At 42.8% G+C, this 22,908-nt stretch overlaps 1 pseudogene; it reads left to right on the top strand.

Annotated features, from left to right (window-relative positions):
* The first annotated feature begins 17,420 nt into the window (after nt 1-17,420).
* LOC146775994 (nuclear transcription factor Y subunit gamma pseudogene) lies at nt 17,421-18,023 on the top strand (annotated as a pseudogene).
* The last annotated feature ends 4,885 nt before the right edge of the window (nt 18,024-22,908 follow it).

The raw sequence follows: 22,908 nt of genomic DNA on the forward strand, positions 1-22,908 counted from the left end.
ACACACAAACGTATCTCGTCACCTGCAAGTTGGTTATGAATCTGTTAATAAATTAGCTTGAGGGAGGGGTGACAAACATAGTTGGAGGAGAGGTCTCTTCGAGTCATCTGACACTTTTGTTTTCAAACCTTTCCCATTGGTTCCATCCTGTTTTCTACTTTTCTTATTGGCTCTTTCTTGTATGTTCTGGGAGGGCTTTGGGTCAAAATGTATGAACCTTGTATAGTATTTAATGCTGTGCGCCACAGAGTGAAATGGCAGTCTCCTGAGAACCTACTTTGTGTACTTCTAGGATAACTGTACTAGCTGCAGCTAAATAAATCTGATCTTTTAACGCCAACAGAGTGTCCCGTGTCTCTGTGTAGCGAAGCAGGTGAACTCCGGAGACTTTGGGCGTACCCTGCGCTGCCAGGCCCAAAAGGTTCTGGTTCTTCAACCAGGTGCTTCCAGTAAGCACCACTCCGCTGCGTTGCAGAGAGGTGGTCTAGGCCGTGCCCCTTTTTACATCTCTCTGCAACGCAGCTCTGTGGCGCTTACTGGAGGTACCTAGTTGGACCCTAGGGACCCTCAGGATTCAAGGGGACTTAATCTCCCAACTTAAAACGGCCACAGGGCGTGTTTACACAGTGGGGAAGTGAGGGGACGGGGCCTGAGGTGACGTGTGCAAACACGCCCTGTGGCGCGTTTTAAGAGGTAGTTTTAATCCCCTGCCCTATTATATACTAGGGGCTTACAGAGGAGGTCATGCTGATCACAGGGGGACCCCAACGCATAGTGTTCCCTAGTGTATGTAGGTGTTTTCACTGTATTCTGAGTGTCTTTTAACATAGCACTGGCTCTAGGACTGGTTAGTCAGACTCAGTTACCACCAGTATCCGTCTGAAAAAGTTGAGATAACAGGATGATTTTGCAACAAGGCTTCTTTCTGCTCTTCTGTTTGTTCTTTCTGCACGTTATCCTTCTTCCTGCACTTTTCTTTGTCTTTGAGGACTTCTGTTGCTTCTTTCTGCATTTCTTTTTTTTTCTTTCTGTGCGTTTTTTCTTCTTTCTTCACATGTCCTAACTCTGTAGGCATAGTTAGAAATTAGCATTAAAAAAACCTTTGAAATTCACTGACAAAACCATAGGTTTCAGGCACGTTGTAGTTAGGAATTAGCATTTAAAAAACCTTAGAAATTCACTGAAAAAACCATAGGTTTCAGGGGCGTTATAGTTAGCTGGACTTTTCACTCGTACAAAACCATTGAAATTCCCCCGTTATAGTTAGTTCAGCTAACTATAACTCGCGCGCCCGCAATGCACTGCTGATGACGTCACATATTACATCACTCATGACATGGTCAGTGACATCACTGATGACATCTCAAATGACATCACTAATGACATCACTGATGACATCATCCTTTCGATAGAGTGGCAGACCTCCTCTTCCCCTAATATAACCTTTGATACACACATTCAAAAATAGAAACTACAATGTTCAAAACAATGGACATACCAATACCAGTTAAAACAACCTATTCAGTAATTCTAAGATCCACATACACATCCACTCATTCACCAACAGTCCTACACAGTCACTCATAAGTATGCTCACTCATCATATGTACTCACACACCTATACATCCTGTTACACAACGCCACTCATCCATAGAGTTACTCACACACATAGTCACTCATGCTAATAAAGAATCAAACATCCATTTGCTTGCATATACAGTTATACACATACCACCACACTTACTTCTACAGCAACTTACACATACTTAGTCTTTTAAACAATCACTTATAGAAACACATACTTATTCATACAGGAACTCTTTCAATCTCTCACTCTCACATATACTCACTTATATACACCAATAGTCACATATACTAGTTTAAAACATATGTAGTTACTCATAAAGACACTATTGAGACAGTCTATCACTCACTAACACACCCATGCACACACTCATCCACCCATACAGTCCTGCACACATGCTGTCTTCAACACATACAAACAGTGAGTCACTCATTCATGCACCTATGCACTACGTAATTCCCCCCACCGAACCATACAGACACTAGACACTCATACTGATACTCAAAAAACCAACTAATAACTGATATAGACACTCATGTAGCTACTCACCAACCCATGCAGCCACTTATACACAAAGTGAGAGACTGATACAGATATTTACACATTTAAACATTACTCACTAAGCCGTGTATTCACTAAGATACATTTAATCAGTCAGTTATACAATTAATTTTTCAAAAACAAATCTTCCATTTAGACACTTATATACCCATTTATTCTTTCATCGACCTTGAGATATACGTATATAAAACATATGTAATTTTCAGAAAAACACACATTCACTGGATGATGTCATCAGTGATGTCATTTGAGATGTCATCAGTGATGTCATGAGTGATGTCACTGACCATGTCATGAGTGATGTAATATGTGACGTCATCAGCAGTGCATTGCGGGCGCGCGAGTTATAGTAAGCTGAACTAACTATAACGGGGGAATTTCAATGGTTTTGTACGAGTGAAAAGTCCAGCTAACTATAACGCCCCTAAAACCTATGGTTTTTTCAGTGAATATATATATATATATATATATATATATCCAATCCTCAAAAGTCGGCACTAAAAGCAACCAAACAGTCGCCTTTCCCTTGCCTCTTGCGATGGCGGTCCGTGGAGAGGAAGCGAACCTCAAAACATTCAACTCACGCTGATTTTCCCGTTCATGAGAAACAAAGACAGCAACCACGGACACTTTCGATCAAAATGCGCTATTTAATTGTGCAAAAAATAGCCACTCGACGCGTTTCGGGATAAATCCCTTGATCACGAGTGTGGCAGTCCTCTCATCACATTGTTTAAATAAAGTGCATTGAATACAAACATGTAAACATAGAAAACAGACTGTGCGAGTTAGAGTTGACTCACTCCCAATATTACAGTCGCCATCTTGGAATGGTCAAGGAGTGTAGCTATAAGTCTGGAAAAGGTAAATCCCCAGAATATGCTGTCGTTGTGCAAATCACTAACGACCCAACGTTGAAACCCTCACATGTGTTAGAATGAATACAGCGATATAAACAGCCTCATACATAGCACATTTACGTGCCAAAAATCTATATATATATAAAAATATAAAAAATGCTGTAATTATACCCAAGTGGGTCAAAAATAATAAGATCTTAAGTGCTGAACGAATATACGTGAAGGGTACAGCTGGATCTCTAGGATAATTGTTTCGTGACGTGCATAAGATACCTAACAACTTGACAGTCTCAAAATACAACCCAAGTGGGTAAAGACTAATGAACCAATCCTGACCAAAAAGATACTTAATCATATTGGTAGCAACAATCCACCATTACTTTAGCTTTTTGCGTTCTTCCAAGAGTCAATCAGTTTCTGTGAAAAAAGAAAGAAAAAAACATTCCTATTACTAAAAAATCTCAAAGACATACATACTGATAACTACCACAATAGGACACATCATAGAAAATTAGATATGTACAATAAAATCATGAAGCATGTTACATAAGATGGAAAGATGATCAAATAATCATTCTACAAGACTTCTGTAAAAATTACAGAACAAAACAAGGTAAAAAAGCTACCCCAAATGGACTTCCATTTCCTCATCACAATTGTGCCCGTTAGGCACTAAGGTTTTGTATTGAATGATAAGCTTTGATTCGAGGCGTCTAAGGTCTTGTACTCTGTTCCCGCCCCTCTCATTGAGTCTGACTGAATCAAGTACACAGAAACTGAGTAATGAATTATTCTGTTTGTGTGTGCTCTGGAAATGTCTCGCCATGGGATATTGTTTGTCGCCGTTCTTAATTGCACGAAGATGTTCTAATACCCTTTTCTTCGCTTTATGGATCGTGCTCCCAATGTACGCTTTGTTACATGGGCAGAAAAGGGCATATACTGCAAATTCAGTATTGCAAGAAGTGTGTTTAGTGATTTTGAATGGTCTACAATCAGCTGTTAAAACACATTCTTTCATGTGACGGCTATTTCTACACGCCTTGCAATTACGACAAGGATAGAACCCTTGGCTCCCCAAACTCTTGGTTTCCGTTGGTACCACTGCTCTACATAGAGTATCTTTCAGAGATCTGGCCTTTCGAAAAGTGATCTGTGGTAAAGTTCCGATGTTGTTTGTGAGGTCATTATCTGTATGTAAAACGGGCCAGAATTTAATAATGCTTTTTCTAACCTCATGTGCCTGTTTACTGTAAGTAGTGATGAATCTGATTTCGGAATCTTCACTAATTTCTTGTGTCTCTTTCTCAATAAGTAATGAGGCTCTAGTTCTTTCTCGGACTTTAACTTTAGCTTTGTTGATCACAGTATTCGAATAACCTCTCTCTAGGAATCTCTTTGTCATGACACTCATCTCCCTTTCGAAGCTTTCGACCGTGCTGCAGTTGCGTTTTGCACGGAGGAATTCTCCGAAAGGGATACTGTCAATCAAAGATTGTGGATGGCAGCTTTTGGCATGGAGAACACTGTTCCCTGCCGTTGTTTTTCTAAAGAGAGAACTCTCCAATTTGTTGTTGTGTATTGTCAGTGTGAGATCCAGAAATTCTAACTTGGTGTTAGACCATTGACTAGTAAACTGTAGATTGAAATTATTGATGTTAAGTGTTTCAACAAAATTATTTGCTTCTTCTTCACTGCCCTTCCATACACAAAAGACGTCGTCAAAATAACGAACCCACAATGCTATTTTAGAGCCAAAAAAGTCTGATTTCCTCAAGATAAGTTCCTCCCAGTACCCCAAAAAGAGACCCGTGAAGCATGGAGCAAAGCAAGTCCCCATTGAGGTACCGAGAGTCTGCCTGTAGATCTTATTATCAAAGATTAAAAATTTTTGCTTCAGACAGATAGACATGATTTCAATGATCATTTCAGTATGGTAAAAATATGAGACTGATCTCTCCTTCAGGAAGTGCCTGCATGCCTGGAGCCCCAGGTCATGCGGTATGCATGTATACAGGCTCATAACATCTAATGACAATAAGGAAAATTCTTCATGCCATTCAAAATTGTCGATTTGTCTAAAAAAATCTCCCGTATCTTTGACATAAGATGGCAATGTTTTAACAAAGGGCTGGAGAAAGAAATCAGCGTACCTGGATGCATTTTCCATGCAACTTCCTCTGGAGGACACAATCGGCCTTCCAGGAGGATTTTGCATGTTTTTATGAATTTTAGGGAGCAAATATAATGCCGGGAGTTTGGGATATTTACAGAGCAGGAAACCGTATTCACTCTGATCAATGAGTCCTTTCTCTTTCCAATCGGAAAGGCATTGATGAAATGCTCTGATGGAATTCTCGTACTCCATTCTATTGCTCCTCTCGTAGCTGTCTTTATCTGCCAGCTGTCTGATCCCTTCCTCAATGTACCCTTGTTTCGATAGTAAAACTACATTGCCTCCCTTGTCTGATTTTTTTATGACAATAGTTTTGTCATTCTTAAGATCTTCAATTGCTGACATTTGTTTTTTAGAGATGTTTCTCCACCCATAAAATCTCTTTTTGGACAATTTTGAAAATTCCTGAATTATGCCTTTTTCAAAGACATCAATTGCCTCGTTTTTAATTTGAGGTAAAAAAATTGATTTTGGCTTAAAGATTGTTTTGGCACTTAGATTCAAGGGGACATTCTCAGGTATTAAACCAACAAATGGATCAATGTCAACAGTACTTTCATTAGCTAACATGTGCATAGTATGTAAGGTTTCAACATCAGAGATCGTGGTTGAGCTAGGAAAATCTCTCTCTCCAAATGTATAGCCTGTGATTTTGGTGGCATACCATTTTTTTATACGGAGTTTACGAGTGAAATGAAACAGATCGATTCTGCTCTGCGTGTAGTCAAAGTTATTAACAGGACAGAAGGTAAGTCCAAGTGAAAGCAATTCTACCTCCATTGGGCTCAATGTCCTATTTGAGAGCTCAAATAGGACATTGAGCCCAATGGAGGTAGAATTGCTTTCACTTGGACTTACCTTCTGTCCTGTTAATAACTTTGACTACACGCAGAGCAGAATCGATCTGTTTCATTTCACTCGTAAACTCCGTATAAAAAAATGGTATGCCACCAAAATCACAGGCTATACATTTGGAGAGAGAGATTTTCCTAGCTCAACCACGATCTCTGATGTTGAAACCTTACATACTATGCACATGTTAGCTAATGAAAGTACTGTTGACATTGATCCATTTGTTGGTTTAATACCTGAGAATGTCCCCTTGAATCTAAGTGCCAAAACAATCTTTCAGCCAAAATCAATTTTTTTACCTCAAATTAAAAACGAGGCAATTGATGTCTTTGAAAAAGGCATAATTCAGGAATTTTCAAAATTGTCTAAAAAGAGATTTTATGGGTGGAGAAACATCTCTAAAAAACAAATGTCAGCAATTGAAGATCTTAAGAATGACAAAACTATTGTCATAAAAAAATCAGACAAGGGAGGCAATGTAGTTTTACTATCGAAACAAGGGTACATTGAGGAAGGGATCAGACAGCTGGCAGATAAAGACAGCTACGAGAGGAGCAATAGAATGGAGTACGAGAATTCCATCAGAGCATTTCATCAATGCCTTTCCGATTGGAAAGAGAAAGGACTCATTGATCAGAGTGAATACGGTTTCCTGCTCTGTAAATATCCCAAACTCCCGGCATTATATTTGCTCCCTAAAATTCATAAAAACATGCAAAATCCTCCTGGAAGGCCGATTGTGTCCTCCAGAGGAAGTTGCATGGAAAATCCATCCAGGTACGCTGATTTCTTTCTCCAGCCCTTTGTTAAAACATTGCCATCTTATGTCAAAGATACGGGAGATTTTTTTAGACAAATCGACAATTTTGAATGGCATGAAGAATTTTCCTTATTGTCATTAGATGTTATGAGCCTGTATACATGCATACCGCATGACCTGGGGCTCCAGGCATGCAGGCACTTCCTGAAGGAGAGATCAGTCTCATATTTTTACCATACTGAAATGATCATTGAAATCATGTCTATCTGTCTGAAGCAAAATTTTTTCATCTTTGATAATAAGATCTACAGGCAGACTCTCGGTACCTCAATGGGGACTTGCTTTGCTCCATGCTTCGCGGGTCTCTTTTTGGGGTACTGGGAGGAACTTATCTTGAGGAAATCAGAATTTTTTGGCTCTAAAATAGCATTGTGGGTTCGTTATATTGACAACGTCTTTTGTGTATGGAAGGGCAGTGAAGAAGAAGCAAATAATTTTGTTGAAACACTTAACATCAATAATTTCAATCTACAGTTTACTAGTCAATGGTCTAACACCAAGTTAGAATTTCTGGATCTCACACTGACAATACACAACAACAAATTGGAGAGTTCTCTCTTTAGAAAAACAACGGCAGGGAACAGTGTTCTCCATGCCAAAAGCTGCCATCCACAATCTTTGATTGACAGTATCCCTTTCGGAGAATTCCTCCGTGCAAAACGCAACTGCAGCACGGTCGAAAGCTTCGAAAGGGAGGTGAGTGTCATGACAAAGAGATTCCTAGAGAGAGGTTATTCGAATACTGTGATCAACAAAGCTAAAGTTAAAGTCCGAGAAAGAACTAGAGCCTCATTACTTATTGAGAAAGAGACACAAGAAATTAGTGAAGATTCCGAAATCAGATTCATCACTACTTACAGTAAACAGGCACATGAGGTTAGAAAAAGCATTATTAAATTCTGGCCCGTTTTACATACAGATAATGACCTCACAAACAACAGCGGAACTTTACCACAGATCACTTTTCGAAAGGCCAGATCTCTGAAAGATACTCTATGTAGAGCAGTGGTACCAACGGAAACCAAGAGTTTGGGGATCCAAGGGTTCTATACTTGTCGTAATTGCAAGGCGTGTAGAAATAGCCGTCACATGAAAGAATGTGTTTTAACAGCTGATTGTAGACCATTCAAAATCACTAAACACACTTCTTGCAATACTGAATTTGCAGTATATGCCCTTTTCTGCCCATGTAACAAAGCGTACATTGGGAGCACGATCCATAAAGCGAAGAAAAGGGTATTAGAACATCTTCGTGCAATTAAGAACGGCGACAAACAATATCCCATGGCGAGACATTTCCAGAGCACACACAAACAGAATAATTCATTACTCAGTTTCTGTGTACTTGATTCAGTCAGACTCAATGAGAGGGGCGGGAACAGAGTACAAGACCTTAGACGCCTCGAATCAAAGCTTATCATTCAATACAAAACCTTAGTGCCTAACGGGCACAATTGTGATGAGGAAATGGAAGTCCATTTGGGGTAGCTTTTTTACCTTGTTTTGTTCTGTAATTTTTACAGAAGTTTTGTAAAATGATTATTTGATCATCTTTCCATCTTATGTAACATGCTTCATGATTTTATTGTACATATCTAATTTTCTATGATGTGTCCTATTGTGGTAGTTATCAGTATGTATGTCTTTGAGATTTTTTAGTAATAGGAATGTTTTTTTCTTTCTTTTTTCACAGAAACTGATTGACTCTTGGAAGAACGCAAAAAGCTAAAGTAATGGTGGATTGTTGCCACCAATATGATTAAGTATCTTTTTGGTCAGGATTGGTTCATTAGTCTTTACCCACTTGGGTTGTATTTTGAGACTGTCAAGTTGTTAGGTATCTTATGCACGTCACGAAACAATTATCCTAGAGATCCAGCTGTACCCTTCACGTATATTCGTTCAGCACTTAAGATCTTATTATTTTTGACCCACTTGGGTATAATTATAGCATTTTTTATATTTTTATATATATATAGATTTTTGGCACGTAAATGTGCTATGTATGAGGCTGTTTATATCGCTGTATTCATTCTAACACATGTGAGGGTTTCAACGTTGGGTCGTTAGTGATTTGCACAACGACAGCATATTCTGGGGATTTACCTTTTCCAGACTTATAGCTACACTCCTTGACCATTCCAAGATGGCGACTGTAATATTGGGAGTGAGTCAACTCTAACTCGCACAGTCTGTTTTCTATGTTTACATGTTTGTATTCAATGCACTTTATTTAAACAATGTGATGAGAGGACTGCCACACTCGTGATCAAGGGATTTATCCCGAAACGCGTCGAGTGGCTATTTTTTGCACAATTAAATAGCGCATTTTGATCGAAAGTGTCCGTGGTTGCTGTCTTTGTTTCTCATGAACGGGAAAATCAGCGTGAGTTTAATATATATATATATATATATATATATATATATATAACCATAATGGTACAAGGGATATGCAAAGATTTAATTTGAAAAGCAAAATCTAAGGTATATATCAATGTTTGGCCTATCCTTAGTACACTCAGCGGCATATTCTCAAGGACTAATCGCCGCGTTATCGGCACTTTATCACAGCCAAAGTGGCGATAAATTTATCGCCCTATTCACATGCTGGTGCTAACAGCCGATATCAACAGTTTTCTTGCGATAGCAGCCGCAAAAAACATAGCCACAGATGACACCGGCAACTAACGCTAATGATATGCAGAATAGGCGTTCCCGTGCAAAAAGGCGCAAAAAACACCACTTCCCAACATTCTCAACGATCAGCCAGATCGGCGATAAAATCCCAAAACAGGTGATAAGGCACGTTAGCAACAGGGATTTAACACCTGCTCTTACCTGGTGTAAAGTCGGACAACAACCTGCACCATTAAAGGGAGCCCAGCCCAGAGCCACACCTGCAGAGCAACAGATGCCATGGAGCTACTGATCATGCAGGCCGGACACCCAAAAGGGCCACAACACCCACCGCCACCACCCCCAGGCCCGACCCCCCGACAAAGATATGTTACATCAACTTTACAAAATCATGAACAAAACAATTTGCCTGATATCGCACAATTACAACAATCAACATTCATGTGTGGTCAGAAAAAGGAGCATCATTCACTCATCTTTGAATTTCCAAACAAATCATTTTATTCAAATTAAACTGAAAACTACTATTTGGAAGAGTCATGGCAGGTCTTCTCTGGACAATCTGTAAGTCACATTCTGCAAGACAAAAGTCAAGATAAGAAGGTGTGTCATGCGTCATCAAAGGACAGAGAGAGAGAGAGAGAAAGAAAGGAAGAGAGAGAGAGAGAAAGTGAAAGGAAGAGAGGGAGAGAGAGAGAGAAAGAGAGATGCATTGTACATGTTTACATACAGACTGCATGACATGGTACATTGTGACTGTTTGGGAGGAACTGCCTATTTGATGTGTGTTTGTACTTGTACATCATCATCTCACATTTCCCTGCTATGCCAAATGTGATTGGCCAGTTTCTGCACACAAGCGGCACCAGTTGTGTCCTCTGTTTTTTTGTGGGCGTGTTGCTGTTTGTACCACATTGTTGTCAATGTTGATGTGCTCTGCATGTAATGTGTGTGTACTGCATTTTGGGAGAGTCGCCCCTGCAGCTCTGATTTTGCTGCCCCTTATCCCTTTCATGTGGTGTGCCTTTGAGTTCTGTGCTTATACAGTGCTAAGATGTTGCAGACTTGGGTACATTGGGCTCTTGGTGGGAGTTGGGACTCTGGGTATGGTTTGTCCGCAGATGTGTTGTTGACATCAGGGGGTGTTTGTGCACGTGGATGTGTCAGAGTGTGACCTGCTCCTTTACGGATGTGGTACACACTCAGCCACCTCAGTGTTGTGGCGTGCAACATTTCATGATATATTGACTGCAGACATGCTATTCGTCATGCAGTGTCACTTGCATTGTCAGTGTTGCTCACAGACATGCCGCTTTGCTGGGTTTAACACATGTGCATGGGTTGGTTGTGAAATTGGTGATGTGTGGGAAGGGCCCCCTCTGGGCACATAGTTGAAGGGGGGCCTACTTGCTGTTTCTAGGTGTGCTGCAGTGTGCCAAGGGATCAGAGACATGCTCCAGTGTCATTGTGGGTGTGCACTGTGCTCTACTTAGTTGTGCATGTGTGCCATTGTGCCTATCTCCCCCGTCACCCCAGTCCCTGGTCGTTACTCACCCTGTTGCTGTTGTGTCAGGTCATTTTGAGCAGTGTCCGGTCCCCCAACTCCTGCCACCATCTCCACACGAATGCATGACATTACAACACATACATTTACAATGCATGCATTTACATAGCAGTTTTTACATCACAGCATCCTTTACAACACATTCTTTTACATTGCATGCCATTACATAGCATTTTCAGAAACTACCTTTACAACGCATTCCATTACATTGCATTATACCTTTACAACACATACCATTACAATGCATACCAACATAGCATTTAAGGTAAGTGTTGGATAGTATAAGGGTAATAATTACTATTCTAACTCCAGTGAGTGCAACAGTAGGGTAAGTGTTGGATAGTGTAGGGGTAAAAATTACTATTCAAACTCCAGTGAGTGCAACAGTAGGGTAAGTGTTGGATAGTGTAAGGGTACTATGTGTTGTAATGGTATGCATTGTAATGACTTGCGATGTAATGCCTGCTTTGTAGTGACATGCGTTGTAATGACATGCTTTGTAGTGACATTCAATGTAATGGCTGCGTTGTAATGACATGCGATGTAAAGGATGTTGTGATGTAATGACTGCTATGTAAAGGTAGTGTGATGTAATGACTGCATTGTAAAGGTTGTTGCCCTCTCCACACTGATGACTGTGGACACCATTTCCTCCATCTCATCCAGCTCCTCCTGTGGCGCTCGACTCCCACCTCCAGTCTGCATTGCTGCCTTCTGGTTGTTGATGAGTTTCTGCTTGGTTTTGCACTTCACTCCATTCCAGCGCCTCTTGACCTCTTCCATTGTCCTCCTCAGCACTCCGACTGCATTCACCTTGTCCACGATGGACTGCCACATTCCATTTTTTCTTGCCAATGACACAGTGGAATTGACAAACAGTAGTTGATGGTGTTCTATCACTTCCGTTATCAGGACCCTGTATTCCAGCGGACTGAACCGCGTCTTTCTCTTCTTCTTGTCCTTGCCCTTCCCTGACCCCGAGGTCCTGGCCTGGGCCTCCAGGGGGCTTGTGGGGTTCTGGTTGTCCTCTGTACTAGCTCCGGCTACCTCCATTGTGCTTCGCTGTTGTTTTGCTTTTGTTTCTATTTTTTTTTTACTTTTATAGTGATTTTTCCCACCTGACGTGTGTGAATTGCAGGCCTGGCGCAGCTTATCTCTGATTTTTTTATCGCGGTTGGGCCCATCACAACTTTTTCACATTGGGGTTTAGATTTTAATCGCCGTCCCGGTGTCTTTATCGCAGACATTTGACACGTTATCAGGAGACTATTTTTAAACTTTGTGTATTGAATTCTGGTTCCTTACTGGCATTTTGCACAGTTGGTGGGGAAAGGAGGGGAAGTCTGCTGTGGGTGGTGGCTCTCTTCTGAGGGTATTTCCACCCTGGTCCACAGCAGCGTGTGCCAATTGTTGTGGAGGGCATTGCGCTGTACCACATTAGCTTCCTCTTTGCCATCCTCACTTCCGGGGCCGAGTGTGGCGTGGGTGGAGCGGTCTAGTGCTCCCTTTGTTCACGCTATTAAAACACATGCTCAAGCGGGCACGAAGCAGGCACGCCACTGGCGCGCCAAAGGCGTGCCTGGATGGCGCCAGGGGCCAGGACCCCTGTCTCTCTTATGAAGCTCAGGAAAATGTACAGCGCTGAGGCGTTGCTGGCCCTCTGATGTATGGTGGACACTGTCTGTCTACACTCTCTGCGGGCGTGGGGCAGGCAAAGGGACTGTGAGCACTGTGACTTTTGGCTGACACCTGGTGTGGAAGCAAGGGGTAAAAGGGAAGTGCTAAGAACGACTGGCACCCCTTTACACTGTCTCTCTTTGAACTGTAGATCGCTTAGTAAGCACAGCACAGCACAGACATTTGCGATCTTCTTAATGACCAAAAACCAGCTGTACTATTCCTAGTTGAAACCTGGCTTAACGAGACGTCCGCCCCTGAAATTCTGGACGCTATACCCGAAGTCTATGCGATTCTTAGGGTGGACAGGTCTGGCCAGAGAGGGGGACCTTGCTGTGATTTTCAGGTGAGATCTTCAGCATAAATTGGACAAACTCTCGCTTTCTAGCTGTGAAGCAGCTTTTTTTAGCCTGAATATCACTAGCTCTAGATCTGTTTCTGGGCTCCCTATTTATAGACCTCCTGGTCCGGGAAGAACCTTTATTGATGGACTTCTGGCAATACTACCCCCATATGCCCTCCGCTACTCTAACTTTCTCCTTCCACATGCAACAGAGGTCATACGTTAGATAACATTTTCACAAATTGCACAGAGAAAGTTGCTGTACCGCCGGTCCCTGTAGCCTGGTCAGACCACTACCTACTGCCTTTTAGTATACTATTCCAGGATGCCTTTGAAGAGGCACTGGCTGGCAGTCCTCCTGAGGTAGGGGACAACATGCAGAGAGCTGATAATTTAATATCAAGTTGGATGATAGAGGCTGTGGACTCCCTGATACGGCTGAAACAATGTAAAAGTGGGCGTATATCTGCCTCTGCAAAGTGGTTCTCGGTAGAACTGGCGCAAATGAAATCCAGCTGTAAGCATCTTGAGCGCCAGTGGAGGAAGAGCTATCGGGATGAAAACAGACAGAAATATTTAGAGGTTTTGAAGCTCTACCATTGTCAGATCAGGAGAGTGCGGAGGGAATACTATACAGGGCATATAGAGCTAGCTAAAAATTCTACTAAGACCATCTTTCAGGTAGTGAAACAACTATCCTCTCTGGAACGGGTGACAGCTGCACTCCCTGCTTCTACAGATTATTGTAATAAGGTCACTGACTATTTTATTGATAAGATATATGCCACCTTTCCAGAAAGTAGTAGGAGGCAAGTCCCTGTGCCTAGTATGGAAGCACCGTGGAACGAGGATAAGTTTGCCCTCTGTCCTCTGGTGGAAAACGAGGTCCTTGGGCTGATCGAGGCGGTGAAATCTGGGTCACCTCTGGACCCGGCACCTCCAAAATGTTTGCAACTGGGGAAGAAAATTATTGTTCCTGTTCTCACCTCGCTACTGAACCTGTCCTTTAGCACGGGGCAGGTCCCCAGCAATTGGAAACATGCCATGGTGGTCCCACTATTGAAGAAACCTTCATTGGACCCCGCTCTTCCTGAAAATGTAAGACCCTTATCTCAACTTCCCTATGTAGCAAAAATTGCAGAAAAAATGTGAATGTCCAACTCTCGAGGTTTTTGGAAGAGAGGCGGGTTCTTCATGATACCCAGTCCGGCTTTAGGCCTATGCATAGTACGGAGTCCGCTCTCCTCCTGGCAGCCGAAGTGTTGAGGATTGCGGCCGATGAAGGTAGGACCACTGCCTTGATTCTGCTTGACCTAAGTGTCGCGATCGACATGGTGTCCCATGGCCTCCTTCTTGAGAGGTTATGGGAGGTCGGGGTCGGAGGTGTCACGTGGATTTGGTTGAAGAACTTTCTGAAGAATCGATCCTTCCAGGTCCTGCAACATCCTTTTAGCTCCAGAGTCTGTCCTTTGAACCAGGGGTTGCCGCAGGGATCAGCTCTCAGCCCCACCCTGTTTAACATTTATATGCGCTCGCTTGCAAATATTATTTTGAGACAGGGAATTAAGCTGGTGTCATACGCTGATGACACTCAGCTAGTTGTGACCCTGGAACAAAAGGAATCTCGAACGGCTGCCAGGCATTGTCCCTGCCTGGGGGAGCTTATGGACTGGATGAGACTGAGTTTCCTCCAGTTAAATGCAGGGAAGACAGAGGTGATGGTGATTGGGAAACAGCCTTCTCTCTGGTCGCAGCATTGGTGGCCGGAGGCACTAGGCCCTAGTCCAGTACCGAAAGCCAAGGTGAAAAATTTGGGAGTGTGGTTCGATGAAAATCTCTCCTTCTCTGAGCAAATTTCTGCTGTGGCCGGTACATGTTTCGGCATTCTTAAAATGCTATGTAAGATTCTGGACCTCCTCCCCCTGGATGCTAAAAGAACTATTGTACAGGCTCTGGTCACGTCTCGCCTTGATTTTTGCAATGTTCTGTATCTAGGGGTGACTGCAAAAAACCTCAACATCTTGCAGAAGGTCCAAAATGCCGCAGCCCGGCTTATCTTGAGTATCCCAAGGAGGGCCTCGTGGGAGAAGCTTTGATGTAACTGCAATGGCTCCCAATCAGGGCCAGAGTTACCTTTCAGGCCTTATGCTTCAGTCATAGGATCCTTAGGAAAAAGCGGCCGCGTTTCCTAGTCCCCCTCCTGATGGCCTACCAGCCCGCCCGCGATTTGAGATCATTAGGCAGTGCTAGATTAACTGTGCCCAGGGTGCGGCAGGCACGGGCTGGCGGGCGATCCTTTGGTTTCTTGGCAGCCAAGGCATGGAATGAGCTCCCTGTGGATCTGAGGACATCTGAGTCGGAGTCTCTGTTCCGCAAGAAACTGAAAACCTGACTCTTCCGTCACCCTTCGGGAGGTCTAAAATAGTTGGGTGCCATTTCTGTGTGGAGGTCTGCGTAGGAAGTTGGTTAGGTTGGGAGGGTTGCTGGATTTCATTTATGTCCTAGCGTGGGGACACTCCGTTTGGAGTAACCACAGCGCTTTACAAGCTTCCTAATAATAATAATAATAACAATAATAATAATGTTACCGCCGTGTTGTGAATAGGGCGTTAACACAGAGTTATTTTACCGCGATAGACGGCGATATGAAACATTGGGTTAACGGATTTTGGCGATGATTATCGCACTTTCTTGATAATATCCCCCTCAGTTTTCAGCTTTTCTACTTATGCTAAATCTTAGTTTTTTTCACCAGAAACTATCAACATTACCTTGCAAATACTTACAGAAAATACACGGCCTGTTTTCTCTTGAATTAAATTAAAAAATGTGCATCGTGACTTTGAAACAGGATACATGTTTGCAATCTTTGCTATACTTGCAGAAACTTAACAGGGACGCAGTAGCATGAAAACCCGCTTGCAGAAGACTTTGAGAACTACACATAGTAAGCCCAGCATCCACAATAATTAAAAAATTTGAAACTTCGCAAATTCCTTAATCGTCCTTCAATTCAAGTTCTTTAGGAGAATTTTCAATGTTTCTTTAATAAAACATATTATTGTCACCTTTCAACAAAGACCTGTCCTTCATCAATGTACCTTCTACATATTTCACAGAGCCAACGACAGACACTGCACTGGAGGTTAGGATGCATTTTCTATTGAAAAGACCTATTTTAATTGCCAAAAGAAAATGACACTATCATGAATCTGCACTAAATTTGAGAGGCTGCTAATGAGTTAAGCTTCGTTTTATATAAATTTTACGTAGATCCTTTAAGTAAATATGACTGGACATTGTCTATTGAGTTATTTCTGGATTCTACATGAATAGGCATATTTAGACAATATAGATTATCTGATTGGCTTGCCATGAGTGAAAATGTTTGTTCCAGCTGCCATTATTTATATAATGTGGGTGACAAAAAAGCTTTCACAAATTCCACATCGCATAAAATAAAATGTAGGCGACGTAAGGATGCAGGGTAGGGGCTTAGGGAAAGCATCTCATGACAACAAAGAGGCGTTTTGCCAAAAATTGTGAAATTTCAGTTTTTCTCGCAATATCCACAGATGCGCTTGAAGCATTTCATATTTTGGGAACAATATTGCAAGTCTGACAGATGATCAAGAGTGACATTTTCCACCTAGTAAATACAGTTCTATATAGTGACTGTAATTCGAAATGGTGAGCATTCACATTGAATGTGTGTCATGCTCACAGGACCACAAATCGAGGAAAATGTTGTAGGGCCAGCCAACAGTCCATCATCTAAACTTGGTAATAACTGAACTGAAATAAACTTGGGAAGAGCTGAACATTAAAACGGGAGGATATAAATATGCAAAATGTAGATGACAGATGTTCCGCCTAAATCTGCTTTTTATATACGTGAGAATGAATTAATGGAAAGTAGGTATTTTTCTAGAATAAGGCATCATTAGATTTGAGGGGCTAGATTTACCAAGATTTTGTCTGAGTTTCATCACTTTTGTAATGCAGGACCGACACAAAATACATTTGGCCTTTACTAAGCCATGCGAAGCTGATTTGTGCGAAGCACATAGAGCTGTCTTGTGTTATTTTGCACCAGGTAGGCATTGCATGGGTGGAGCATTGACGTTTGGGTGCTTCCACCCATGTATTTTGGCATAAACCCAGATTTACAAATACTTGTGAACCTGAGTTTGCAGAAAAATGGTGCACCTACTCGACAGAGGAGTAACAGAAGACATCTTTATTCCTCCTTGCTAGCTGAGTTTCCAGCGAAGTGGTGGAGACAGGTTGGCGTGGTGATATGGGCCTTCGCGGAGAAGAAGAAAGCAGCAAGAGTGTCATCGCAATGTCTACCGATGGGCTCGGCGTTGGCGGCAGGGGCAATGCCCAGCAGACACTATAGGCCTTCTGGCCCCGGGTGAGGGATGAGATCTGCAGCCTAACAGTGAAAGATTTCAGAGTGCAGGAGCTCCCCTTCGCACGTGTTAAAAAAACTCATGAAGTTGATGAAGATGTAATGATGATCAGCGCAGAAGCTCCAGTGCTATTTTCAGAAGCTGCTCAGATTTTTATCATGGAATTGACCTTACGAACAAGGATTCACACAGAGGATAACAGGCGCAGAACCCTGCAGAGGAATGATATCGCTATGGCCGTCACCAAATTTGATCAGTTTGACTTTCCTATCGACATAGTTCCCAGAGATGAGCTCAAGCCCCCTAAACGACAGGAAGAGGTGCGTCAGGCTGTGACTCCTGCAGAACCTGCCCAGTACTACTTTCCTCTGGCGCAGCAGCCCACAGCTGTCCAAGTTTAGGGGAAGCAGCAAGGACAGCAGACTATGACGACTGGAAGCATCATCCAACCTGGTCCGATCATCGTTGTGCCTTGGTTGCAGGAGCAGGGCACGCCAATGGCCATTTCTCCTTGCTACTTCCTCTTTCTATGAGTGATGTATTCTGCATCATGCATATAAAGAGGAAACTGCCTCTTAGGGGTCTTTTTGTGCAAAAGAAATCCTGCCTATAAAGTAGGCACCCTTGAAGCATGGCGCAAAGGTGCCTACATTGTTGCTAGGCAGTACACACTGTGCGCCAATCTCTAAAAAGAGTAGAAGTGCACCATATCTCAGTAGATATGGCAAATTTCTGCGTTCTTCCTTTCACACAACACAACCCAGCAAGCTGCCTTGCCGCACTGCCTTAAGTGAAATAATGGTAAATCCGCCTAGAGGATTTTTGGGAGGTTCTGTCCATGTATTTGGTGCAATCAGCACCAGATGAAGCAAATTAAATTTCTATAGCTTGGAATACAGTTCCTTGCACAGGAAAGATTAACATAGAAGGTATTTTTGTCTGTTAACCAACCCGTTGACACATGCTGGTAAAGTTTCCTTTTGGATCTTCATTGTCCATCTGCTTAAAATACCTGTACCACCACTTCATTATTTCATAGAATATTCATTAAGACATGGATTTTCCCTGCAGCACATTTTATATTATTATTCACACATTGGAGCGTCAATTGTTGTACTACTTAAACTACAATGAAGCTAATTCTTTTACTGTAATGAGAGAAGTAGATACAATGAAAACACATTCCTATGAATATTGGAAACAAACAGGATTTAGTAAGAATGTTTTTAACAAAGAAGCAGTATAGTATTTCATATTGCTTCCAAAATAAGTATATCAAATGGAACAAAGAAATCTTACAATTTTCTAATGCTACTGCACTCAATAAAAAAGACAGTCTCTTTCATAAGAAAACGCTCAAAGGACGTTTTCGTGTGAAAAGATGAAAATGTCAACCATCTCCCTCTGAGTATACGATATATAGGTCAAAAACCTGTGTGGACTTCAACACTAACTTGCTGTGCAGATGCAGTGTTAGCTCATCCGAGCTGAGTGACACAAATGTCATTGTACCGTACAGTGGGCGACCCTTTGTTTGACTACTGTACCTCTCCAAACTAAGCAAGTTATCTAGCAAAGGGAAGTCGATTCCCCATGTGAGGGGCCTGACATTTTCTCCATTGGCCCCAGTCACACTGTGAATTGTCTTGCCATGTGCTCTGTTCTGACCCGCTTGAGGGCATGAACCTAACTCTGATCTATAGGAAGGCCTTTGTAGATCTAATTTAACTAGACATATTTTCTCTGGCTTTCCTATCAAAGTAAATCCTACAGCTTAGTCAAACCTGCCACTGGCCGAGCAACCCATCTTGAAATTCTTGCATATATAATTAAGTGGCTATTCAGGCCTCCTGTCACTTCAACACAGCATTGGGCTCTGAGAGCTGCATGGGGACGCTTTGTTTAACTGCCACTGAAAAGCGGCTCTCAAAGCTTCTGTTTCCACAAAGAGGCCTGGTGCCATTCACCGTTAGTATAGTATCCTCCTTTTCATGTCTGCCTTATTTCTTTGAGGATCTCTGCGTTGGTGCTCCGTGGCAAATCTCACAAAAGCTCTGTTTTGCAGGCTTTTCAGAATACTGCCACTGACAGAATGTTTTTAAATCCCACATACATTAAAGCATATCATTATTTTCCAAACGCTGGAGGCTGTGCTTTAGAGTGATCGTTCTTAATTCTTTTTATTCTGACATAATATTCTTGTAAATCAGCTTCCCGGTCTCGAAATCTCATTTCTGAATCTTTAGCAGGGAACAAATAGGCGGAGGAGTTGTGTGGATAGACTGCCAGGCAGACAGGTAGGCGGGTTGGCAGGTAGACAAGCAGGCAAACAGACAGTCAGAAAGGTAGAAACATATGGACAGAGAGAACAGTTGAGGCAAACACATCGACATCTTTATGGGTAGGAAATAGAGAAGATCACAGAGGCAGGTGGGCATACATAGAGCTGAATGAAAACAGACCAGTTACAAACATAGAAATAGAGAGAGTGGAAGGCGAGGAGGCAAAACAGGAGGCAAATAGAAAAATGCACAATGAGAAATGCAGGCTTTGAAAAAGAGAGAGAGGCAGATATTGATTCAGGTCATTTAGGCCCTGTCAGCCTGCCAGGTCAGAGGAGAACATGACTTTCGCTTCCATGGCATGAGAGTCCATGCAGTCTTTATTGATCCCCACATATCTAGAGGAAATCTCTGTGACAAATATGCATCCACTGCATTGGCAGATGCACTTTGCTCATAGTTCAATGCACAGTCGGTCACCATGTTTTTGGGCCTGGTTGGCATTTCATTCTGCTTTTTATCAACCAACGTGCATAGCAGGGTTTTGTTCCCAAAAGCAAAATAATGGTGACCTGTATGTGCAGGGAGTCTCCTCCCTGCATTTCAGGCCATTGTTTATTTTCCTTGCCTTTACCCTTCATGCTGGACATGGTAAGAAGCCAGGTGCAGACCTATGCCAGTGTCTGGCAGTTCTAAGGGTGATGGATTGCCAGGTCAAGGGTAAGGGTTTTCAGTGGTGGAGATAGCTGAATCTCTGCCATTGGTAATCCAGTGGCTTCCCAAATCGAACAGACTCACAGGAACTGAGAGTTCAGTCAGGAAGAAGTCTATTCAATTTATGGCAGAACTCTCTCTCCCAAATTCCAAATGAACCCTTCAGTCTGTCACAGAGGCATTAAGAGGGTTAGACAGATAGATAGTTCAATGGAGAATAAAACAGGCATTTGAAAAGTAAGAGAAACAGACATGTGAAGAAACAAAAACAGGTAAAATTTTATAAATATATATGTTTCTGTTGCAACAGGAACATCCCCATCATGGTGTACAGTCGTGGCCCAGCCCTGCGTACCAGACTGCATCACGTTTTAACATGGCTTTCAGATTTTGGCCCCAGTCTCATGATAATCTAGCATTCGCAACCTCATGAATTATGAACAGTCCTGGTCCTGCCGGGAGATAGAGGGACGCACAAAGTGGACCTTCTGTAAGGACAGAACTAGCCCGATAATAGGTCAACACATATAGCATGGTGGTGACAGCATACTGTGTTTTACACTGATTTCAGTATGACAAGAACTTCATTACCTCTGTAATTGTAATGCGGCACTACTGGCCCATTGACCAAAAGGTCTGCTGCTATATGTGAATCCAGAATCCTAATGCTGAGATCCTGTTCTCTTGTATGTGTGCCTGTATGCTAGTGATGACTGGTATGCATTGCATGAGTGCCTGATGTTCCATTTTGGAACCCCCTGGCCAGCACTTGGACAAAAGATAAAGACGGAGTTGCTTTCCCAGGCAGTGGATGCCTTTTTCTGTCATTCCTTAGACTGGAGGGAAATAATCTAGACAGTGAAGTGGGAAAAGTGGTGACAGACTTCTCCTTAGAAATTGAATTACATTCTTTTTGATACAGATGGCTGCTAATTTGTCTTCCTGAGGCTACCATTTGTAGGATGACCCTGGTTAGGGGTGGGGCTGTATTTCTGTCCCAGGGTGTAAAGGGTCCTTTGTAAGAGGAGAAGCCCTTTGTCTTTGTTTGTGGTGACTATCAGTTGTGACTTTTGTTTGCCGACTGATCACACTTCTTTTCACCTCGAATGTAGGTTCTCCTACCTGGAGATAATCCTGCTGTGACAACATCACTCAAGACAAACGTTGAGGCTGGAGGACAGTTTGAGAAATAAACAGGAAAATTGAACTGACCCAAACTGGTTTTGCCAAGACACACACAGAATTCACAGCCCCATTCTGCTAATTCGGTATAAAAGCAGGAGCTTACTGCAAAACCAGGGTTGGTGTCTGCCTGACAGCCTGCTTCCCAGAGATAAGGGGTAGCACCTGAAGTCTTATCTGTAGGAAGAACGGTATGACTTGTCGTAGGAACCACAGGAGTCCTGTCTGAAAAAAGGAAAAGTAGCTAGTCCACCCTGGAGGACGAGCTAACATTTGGAAGAAGGCTATAAGCATTTGATTCAGGTTCAAGGGTCTATCTACCAGAGACTCGCTGACTCTGTGTTCATAGTTGTGAATCAGTCTCAGAGATCCTTGAAAGAACCGCAGAACATCTGAATTGTGCCCAGGCAGCCCCCTGTATCATCTCCATAGTCACTGTAGTGTGACTTGACAAAGTGCAACAATCAGCGTTTGCTCTGTAGCACCTGCTGCTTGACTATAAACCCAGACATCATGATCACAACACTTCTAAGTCTGTGCTGTGCAATCCCAGCCTCCCTGAAAGAGAGGACTGCAAGCCTTTGGTACCCACCCAGAGTACTCCTCAATGAGTGGGTAGCCTGGTCCATTGCCGCAAGGCTCTCTCCCCAGTAGACCTCAGTCCATAGACAGTGTACTCATTGGAGGGTTAAAGGCCGCCATGCCTCTGAGGCAAGTTAGCAAAGAGAGATCATCAGAGCCCGGAAAAGGGTAAAACTAGAAGCCATTGCTCCTGACACTGCCCTTATTACTGGACAGCCTGAAGCCACCGCACCTGAGCAGGACTGACACGAGCCATGGCCCTGTACACCACCAGTGAACCTAACTGCTCTATGGGATGTTTTCTTTTCAAACCCTATGGGCATACAGACAGGGAAGGAATTGCCTGCATTAATTATTTCTTGTAAAATACTTAGGGCCTTATTTCGAGTCTGGCGGTCTTCTGACCACCAGACTCGCAGTGGCAGTTCACCGTCTGCCGCATTATGACTTTGACAGTCATTGCGGCAAAGGACCACTGACTGTACCAGGGAACAGTCGTTCCCTGATGGTGGCGCAGCTGCTCCACAATGTAAGATGCTCAGCGGGACTGGTGCACTCCCACTGAGCATATTACAAGTTCTGCCACCACCAGCCATTTCATGAAAAGGTTGGCGGTGGAAGATCAAAGGGGGGCCTATGGGCCTCCATGGCCCCCACC

Source organism: Triturus cristatus, chromosome 12 (assembly GCF_964204655.1).
Source record: "Triturus cristatus chromosome 12, aTriCri1.1, whole genome shotgun sequence".
NCBI lineage: Eukaryota > Metazoa > Chordata > Amphibia > Caudata > Salamandridae > Triturus > Triturus cristatus.